Source organism: Myotis myotis, unplaced genomic scaffold, assembly GCF_014108235.1.
Source record: "Myotis myotis isolate mMyoMyo1 unplaced genomic scaffold, mMyoMyo1.p scaffold_m19_p_6, whole genome shotgun sequence".
NCBI classification, from domain to species: Eukaryota; Metazoa; Chordata; class Mammalia; order Chiroptera; family Vespertilionidae; genus Myotis; species Myotis myotis.
In genome coordinates this window covers 85,939,102-85,948,578 of record NW_023416368.1, presented here as the reverse complement: position 1 = coordinate 85,948,578, position 9,477 = coordinate 85,939,102, and positions in this window count along the sequence as shown.

Genomic DNA, 9,477 nt, shown 5'->3' with positions numbered 1-9,477 from the left:
TTGTGTCTCTCTTTCCAGGATCTTTTCTGGGGAACAGAAATCCTATGAGAAGTCCTTTGGTGGTTCCTCTTGGGTATCTTTCTGGATGCAGCACTTCCTCTCCCCAAGTTTGTCACCTTTAAATATTTATTCACTTTATTTTAGTCTCAGGTTTTTAATGAATAAAAATGTATGCAATCATTGCAACTTAAAGTATAAGATAATTTCAAGGCCTTAACCGGTTTGGCTCAGTGGATAGAGCATCGGCCTGTGGACTCAAGGGTCCCAGGTTCGATTCCGGTCAAGGGCATGTACCTTGGTTACGGGCACATCCCCAGTAGGGAGTGTGCAGGAGGCAGCTGATCAATGTTTCTCTCTCATCGATGTTTCTAACTCTCTATCCCTCTTCCTTCCTCTCTGTACAAAATCAATAAAATATATTTTTTAAAAAAAGGTATTTTCACGTATTCTGGACACAAGTGCCTCTCAGAGAAATAACATTTTATCGTTACATTGCATGTATTAAATTATTGTTTGGCTTGTTACTTCCGAGTGTTGGTAGGAATATTACAAGATCTATTATTTCGAGTGAGTCAAATAGATTTTTAGAGCTTAGACTGGAGGTGTTGAAGTATGATTAATAATTTATAAAATAAATTCTTGTTATGGGAACAATAATTAATTAACATTTTATTATTCATATTTTTAATATTTTCTTTTGTTTTTAAGTAAGGCCCTTTAACTTTTCTTGTAAAACTGGTTTAATGGCACTGAACATCTTTACCTTTTTCTTGTCTGGGAAAGTCTTTATCTGTTTTTTGTTTTTAATTCTGAATTTTAGTCTCACTGGGTAGGATAATCTAGGTTGTAGGTCTTTTCATTACTAGGAATATGCCATGCCGGCCCTAGCCAGTGTGGCTAAGTTGGTTGGACATTGCCTGAGCACAGAAAGGTTGCCAGTTTGAGTCCTTGTCAGGGCACATACCCATGTTGCTGGTTCCATCCCTGGTTGTGAAGGTATGGGAGGCAACCAATTCATGTTTTCCTCCCACATTGATGTGTCTCTCTCACTCTCTTTCTCTCTCTCTCTCTCTCTCTCTCTCTCTCTCTCTCTCTCTCTCTCTCTCTCTCATCAATAAAAATATCCAGGCTTGCCCTAACAGGTTTGACTCAGTGGGTAGAGTGTCAGCCTGCGGACTGAGAGGTCCTAGGTTTGATTCAGGCCAAGGTCGTGCACCTTGGTTGTGGGCACATCCCTGTAAAGTTGCTATTAAGAATCCAGCTGACACTTTCATGGGATTTCCCTTGTATGTAACCAGCTGGTTTTCTCTTACTGCTTCTAGGATCGTCTTTGTCTTTGATCTTTGGCAATTTAATTATGATGGGTCTTAAAATAGGCCTTTGGTTCATCTTGCTTGGGACTGTCTGTACTTCCTGGACTTCTGTCTATTTTCTTTTGCCAGATTATGGAAATTTTCAGTAATTATTTTTTAAAAAGGTTCCAATTCTTTGCTTTCTTTCGTCTCTTCTGCTATCTCTATAACACAAATGTTGTTATGCCTGATGTCATCTCAGAGCTCCCTTAAACTATTTTCAATTTTCAAAAACTGATTTTGGAGAGAAAAAGAAAACATTGATCTGTTATTTCACTCATCTATGCATTCATTGATTGCCTCTTACTTGTGTCCTGACTGGGAATCTCACCTGCAACCTTGGGGTAGCGCGACAACTCTCTAACTACCTGAGCTACTTGATAAGGGCTGCATGTACATTTTTCTAATAAAGGAATGCATTTCCTGTTTTATAAAAATATTTTATTGCCCTACCTGGTTTGTCTCGGAGGATAGAGCATCGGCCTGCAGACTGAAGGGTCCCGGTTTTTATTCCGGTCAAGGGCACATGCATGGGTTGTGGGCTCAATCTTTCATGTGGGGTGTGCAGGAGGCAGCTGATCAATGATTCCTTCTCATCATTGATGTTTCTATCTCTCTCCCTCTCCCTTCATTTCTGAAATCAATAAAAATGTATTAAAAAGAATATTTTATTAACTTTTACTAAGCCATCTAATGCTAACTGATATTGTGTTTTCACATATGGAGACGATATAGAAAATATTCCATTCTAATATGGCCTTTCAGGTAAACATTGTTGTTACCTTTATTTAATTACTAGAGGCCTGGTGCACAAAATTTGTGCACTGGAGTGGGGGGGTCCCTCAGCCTGGCCTGCACCCTCTAGCAGTCTGGGAGCCCTTGGGGGCTGTCTGACTGATGCCTTAGGCAGTTAGATATCCTTAGCGCTGCTGCAGACATTGGAGAAGCTCCCGCCACCACCGTTTTGATCGCCATCCATGAGTCTGGCTTAGGGCTTCCGGCTGAGTGGTGCTCCCCCTGTCGGAGTGCACTGACCACCAAAGGGCAGCTCTGGCATTGAGCATCTGCCCCCTGATGGTCAGTGCCCATCATAGCAACTGGTCATTCTGCCATTCAATAGATTTGCATATTAGCCTTTTATTTTATAGGATATATTATGAATTATTATTATCATGAACATACAATATTTGGTATCTTTTTCTTCAACCAAATTTTATTTTTTATCATTTTTCTAGATTATTTTTTAAATTATAGCCCTAACTGGTTTAGCTCAGTGGATAGAGCATCGGCCTGTGGACTCAAGGGTCCCAGGTTCGATTCTAGTCAAGGGCATGTACCTTGGTTGCGGGCACATCCCCAGTGGGGAGTGTGCAGGAGGCAGCTGATCGATGTTTCTCTCTCATCGATGTTTCTAACTCTCTATCCCTTTCCCTTCCTCTCTGTAAAAAATCAATAAAATATATAAAAAATAAAAATAAATAAATTATATATGAGTGTGTATTCCAATAATGCCAGCAGTATGGGAGAGCAGCAGGTCATCCACAAAAATCTCCTCTGCAGCCCCTCATAAACCAGCTGCTTTTGTAGGGTAAGATATAGATTACACAGGGAAATATGGATTATATGTATGATATGGGGAAGCAGGGATTACAAGCATGGGGAAGTAGGAGGCTGGGGTGGACTCCATTGTTTGGGCAATAAGGTTGTTAATCTTTCCATGGGAATGGACCACATTCCATGGTTGACTCCCAGGTCCAAGGTTGACTCCCAGGTCCCAGGGGCATACAACTCCCAGCCAGGTCAGAATGACCTTTCTTGAACCAACACAAGGCAACCCTGGTTAACAGAGCATGATTAATGTTTTGCATAAGCATAGCTCGTCCCAATATTCTATTCCTGCCCCTAACATTTCCCCACTGCTATTTCTATCATTTCACATCTATGACGTTACTTTTAGATGAAAAGTCTCATCCTGCTGGACTGCATCTGCTTCTGCCTTGAAAGCAGTTCCCAGTGATGGAATACACAAAATGCAGGATCTTGGCTATGTTTTCTATTTACTGAGAATTGTCAGAAACATTCCTTTAAAGCCCTCATAACCATGTTTATGCTGCAACGGCAAGTAATCTATTGCTGCCCGATTTTCTAGAACTGCCTCCCTGACCTGGCTGAGCTCTGGATTTATCCCAGGTAAAGCCCTGGAGGTGGCATTCACGGCTTTTACCGTGCTACAAGCCAGTCAGGTCACTTCTACACTGAGGGAGCCTACCATGACCGGCATAACAAAAATGGTCAAAGCAATGTATGCAGCAGGGTCTAGATCAGTGGTTCTCAACCTTGGCTGCACATTAGAATCATCTGGGACTCTTTTTAAAATCCTGATTTCAGGGCCTCATCCCCGGAAATTCTGTTTCTTTGTTATGGGGTAAGGCCACAACATTAGTAACAAAGAAACAGAATTTCCGGAGGATGAGGCCCAGAAATCAGGATGTTAAAAAGATAATTCCCAGGTGATTCTAATGTGAAGCCAAGATTGAAAACCACTGGTCTAGATGATTTGGAGGGCAAATTAAATTAAAGCTGGGGACAGTGAAACAAGGAAGGGACTAGGATAGAAGAAGCAGTAGGAGAGAGCCTGGGCAGGGCTGCGTTGGCTCACTGGAAAGTCAGACAAAAGGGGCCCTTGGCATGGGATCAGGGGGTGAGCCTTGGATGACCAGATGCTGCCAATAGCTCCCCTGGTTGCAAGTCTCATGGGAACCTTAGAATTTAGGAGATGCTTGTGTGCGGGGAAAGAACAGGAGGGAGTGAAAGGCAGATGCATGCACCCGGAAGGGGGAGGGCGCTACCACATCTTCTTTATTTACTCATCCATGGGTGCACCATTAGAGTGTTTCCATATCTTGGTGATTGTAAATAATGCTGCAGTGAACATGGGGGTGCATATATCTTCTCAAGACACGGTTTTCTTTTCTTTTTGTCAAATAAATACACAGAAGTGGAATTGTTGAATCATATGGTATCTCTATTTAAAATTTTTTAAATAACATCCATAGTTTTTTTCAGTGGCTTCACCAATTAACATTCCCCCCAACAGTGCACAAGGATTCTGTTATCTCAGCGTTCTCACCAACACTTGTCATTTCACAGTTGTGGATCTTTATTAAAATTTTAATAATGTTTGGCACTTTTATGAGTATTTTTTTCTACTTTTATTAAATTTATTCCCATTTGTTTCATTTGATTCTATTGCAAATAGGTTTCTTTTGTTAATTTTGTGATCAGATTGTTCATTGCAGTGTATAGAAACACAGTTTATTTTTATATACTGATCTTGTTTCATACCAATTTGCTGTACTAAATCATCAGCTCTAATAGCTATTTTCAGTGGGTTCCTTAGAGTTTTCTGTACACACGGTCAGTCATAGCAAGTGAAGGTAGTTTTACTGCTTTCTATTCAATCTGGATACATTTTATTTTCTTTATTGTCTAAATTGTTCTGGCTAAAATCAATAGTAAATTGCCAAATAGAAGTGGAAAGCGCTGGCATCCTGGCTTTATTCCTCATTTTCTGGAGAAAACATCCAGACTTTAGCATTAAAGGTAGAAGTACCTGTGGATGTCCCATATTCGCTCATTCTCAGGTTCAGGAAAATCTCGAGTCCTGATTTGCTGAGCATTTCTCTCATGAAAGGACGTTGGATTTTCTCAAGAATTTCCTCTGAGTCTCTTACGAATGATCCTGATATTTTTGCGTTTTACTCTATTAATCTGATGTATTACATTAGTTGATTTTGAGATGTAACCCACCCTCACATATCTACCTGGTCATGCTGCATACTTCTTTTCAGATGTTGTTGGATTAGGTGCTACTATTGCAGGGGTGGGCAAACTTTTTGACTCGAGGGCCACAATGAGTTCTTAAACTGGACCGGAGGGCCGGAACAAAAGCATGGATGGAGTGTTTGTGTGAACTAATATAAATTCAAAGTAAACATCATTACATAAAAGGGTACGGTCTTTTTTTTTTTTTTAGTTTTATTCATTTCAAACGGGCCGGATTCGGCCCGCGGGCCGTAGTTTGCCCACGGCTGTACTATTGGTTAAAGCAATGGTTGGCAAACCCGTTAGTCAACAGAGCCAAATATCAACAGTACAACGATTGAAATTTCTTTTGAGAGCCACATTTTTTAAAGTTGAACTATATAGGTAGGTACATTGTTATTAACTTAATTAGGGTACTCCTAAGGCTTAGGAAGAGCCACACTCAAGGGGCCAAAGAGCCGCATGTGGCTTGAGAGCCGCAGTTTGCTGACCACTGGGTTAAGATATTTTCTTTTTCTTTTTTTTTTAACATATTTTATTGATTTTTTACAGAGAGGAAGGGAGAGAGATAGAGAGTTAGAAACATCGATGAGAGAGAAACATTGATCAGCTGCCTCCTGCACACCTCCCACTGGGGATATGCCCGCAACCCAGGCACATGCCCCTGACCGGAATCGAACCCGGGACCTTTCAGTCCGCAGGCCGACACTCTATCCACTGAGCCAAACCGGTTTTGGCAAGATATTTTCTTTTTTATAATCTATATTCACAGGAGAAATATGTCTGCAGTTTGTTTGTTTTTGTGGTGATGAGCCTGAGCTGCCCTACTGACTGCCTATGTAAGTGAGGCAAGTCATTTAGCTCCCAAAGTCTCAGTTGCCTCTCTAACCAAAGGTGATCAGATTAGTGCTTCCATGTTTAGGAATCTCTGAGGATGTAAAGTACTGAGCCAATCCTCTCATGGTGCTGAGTGTCTTACACTTGGTAAGCCTCTACCAGTGCATTTATTTTAAGTATTCATTTTCATGTATTGGTTTGGTTGTACCGTTCAGTGGTTAGATTTTAGATGGTCATATACTATACAAGTGCGTGTGTCGTAAAGTGTCTTTATTATTAGTGTTAGCATTCCTGTTCCTATTCTCATTGTCATTGTTGTCATTATCTTATAAACACTAAAACAGTTGCTCAGAGAGTGTTGCTCAGTGGTTGAACATCAACCCTTGCACCAAGAGACTGCTGGTTTGATTCCTGGTCAGGGCACATGTCTGAGTTATAAAGTCAGTCCTCAGTGCAAGAGATAGCCTACCTATGTTTCTTTTTCATTGATGTTTATATCTCTCTCTCCCTCTCCTATCTTTTCTGAAATAAATAAAATATATAGACATACATATACAGTGGGGCCTTAACTTACGAGTGTCCCAACTAACGAGGTTTTTGAAATACCAGCTGTCTCTTGGCCGATGTTTTGCATTGAGTTGATAGAGTAATTTGAGTTTACGAGCTCCTGAACAAGCTCGGTCTCAGAACAAATTAAACTCGTAAGTCAAGGCCCCACTGTATATCATTTTTAAAACGTCAAATCTAAACTGACAGGTAAAATAACTATGAAGTAATGCTTTTAATATAATTCTGTGATGACTGTTTTGATTTCATCTATGGGTGGTTATATTTCCTCTGAAACCTTCAAAATATATGCTGTGATTATGATGTATTGCCTTCTTAACTAGATTAAAAAAAAAATGTCATTGATTCTTCCATTACTGCTTCAAACACCATGTCTATATTTCAGTCAGACCACAAGGAAAAATATTTGTAGGTACAAACAAATATCTGTTCTTCTGCCATTTAAAGGTACTTCATGCTTTCTACCACAAAAAGGATCCATTGCTTCCTTGTTTTCACTCAGATATAAGAGGCTGGAGTGCAACTTGGGAGTTCTCCAGTGAACACTGAAACTGGCCCAGCACATGAAGGAAAAGGAAAGACCAAAGAAAGAGACAGACCAGTCCAGATTTTTAAGTGGCAGTTCTAATACGCAAAGGAACTTGCATACCAAGGTGGTCTTGGGTGGCCATTAGAGCAGTAGACCTCCACACTGCCCACCAGAATCTTCAAAGTTTACCTAGAAGCCTTCACTGGGTCACCCGGTCAGATGGGGTCAGCAGCATTGTCCTCTCAAACCTCCGTCCTTGAAATGGCTTTAGTTCTCCATCAGTGGGCAGAATCTATATCCCAAGGACAGGGATGGGAGGAAGGAATCTCATTGCCTAGCTCAGTGGTCGGCAAACTGTGGCTTGCAAGCCACATGTGGGTCTTTGGCCCCTTGGGTGTGGCTCTTCCACAAAATACCATGTGCGGGCGCGCGCGTATAGTGCGATTGAAACTTCGTGGCCCATGTGCAGAAGTCGGTTTTCAGAAAGGAGATAGACGAAACAAGTATACAAGAGAAGTGTGGATGGGAGAGTTGGAAGGGGTCGACCCCAGCGAACGTACCTCAATCAGATTGAGGACGTTTTTAGCAAAGGCCAGCTTAGGAGTACCCTAATTAAGTTAATAACAATGTACCTACCTATACAGTTTAAGTTTAAAAAATTTGGCTCTCAAAAGAAATTTCAATCGTTGTACTGATGATATTTGGCTCTGTTGACTAATGAGTAACTTTGGTAAACTTTGAAGATTCTGGTGGGCAGTGTGGAGGTCTACTGCTCTAATGGCCCCCCAAGAACACCCTGGTATGCAAGTTCCTGTGCTTATTAGAACTGCCACTTAAAAATCTGGGCAACCGACCACTGGCCTAGCTCATTGGTTGACCAGCTGTCACGTTATCTCAGTGACCCTCCCACAGAGCAGCTGCTTGAACCTTGTGTGACTCTTTCCATTAGAGCCATATGCCAAGGCTACGGGGAAAATCTCTCTGTACATACAAGGAACTCCTTGTGCCTTTTCAGTGGAGCTCTTTGGCTGAAAGGACCATCTTGTAGAGTGAGTCTTGAGACCTCATGGTTTCCATGGTGCAGGTGGATGCAGCAGCACTAAGTCTATTCTGGCCCTTGTGTTTGCCATGATGGAGACTACAGGAACCACCTCCTCTTACCCCCTACTGTATCACCAATGGATTTGTAACCCGCTTGGATCTTGTCTTCTGATTGTAATATATAAAACTAGAGGCCCAATGCATGAAATTCGTGCAAGAGTAAGCCTTCCTTCCCCCGGCTCTGGCACTGGCTTCCCTCTGGCCGCCTGTGGAACCTAGGACCCAGGCCTCCCTCTCAGCCCCGGCTTTGTCTGGAAGGACAGGTGGTCTAATTAGCATATTACGCTTTTATTATTCTATCTAATAAAGAGGGAATACATGCCCTAACAGTCAAGATAGCTGCACTAACAGTGGAGGCAGGGATTCTATAACACAAGATGGCTGTGTCCACCGCGGAGTTCCAGTAAGGAGCCTTAAGGAGCAATCAGCAGGGACCTGAGGCTGTGCCCCCCGCCTGTTGAGGCTTGACAGGGGACCTCAGGCCATGTCCCCTGCCCTGGTGTCAGGCTGGAGGACCTCAAGCTGTGCCACCCCTGCCTGGCAGGGCTTGACAGGGGACCTCAGGCCACACCCCCAACCCCAGCGCCAGGCGGGGGGACCTCAGGCTGTGCCCCCCAACCAGGCCCTGAGCCAGGGGACCTGAGGCTGCACCCCATGCCCCAGCGCTGGTCTGTGGGACCTGAGGCCGTGCCCCCCACCGAGCGGGGCTTGACAAGGACCTCAGGCGGTGTCCCCCTGCCCAGCGGGGCTTGACAGGAAACCTCAAGTCATGCCCACCACCCCAGCCCGGGCTGGGGGACCTCTGCACCAGGCCAGGTGACTTTAGGCTATGCCCCCTTTCTCCCCCACCCCCCACCCAGTGGGGGTTGTAAGAGGTGGGGCTGGCCAGGTCTGGATATAGCCAAATGGGGGTGGGGCAGTCCAGGTCTGGGTCTCACTGGATTTTGAGGCGCACATGGGTGGGCAGGGACTTGACACTGGTTCCTGTGGCGTGCCCCAGACTCTGACAGGAAGAAGATTTTCAAATATATTTTACTAATTTTCTTCCATCTCTGACTCTTCTATTACAGAGAAATGGCGAATAGCAATATTAAAATATATCCTCTAATTAATTCCCTTTTAATGTGCGCAAATTTCATGCACAGGGTTACTAGTTATAGATAAGGTAGAAAACTGCCATTCCCAGGAACAATATCTCAATCCATTGACATTTTGCTTCCTGACAATAAACTCAAAAATTCTCGTGAATGATTCTTACATTGACAG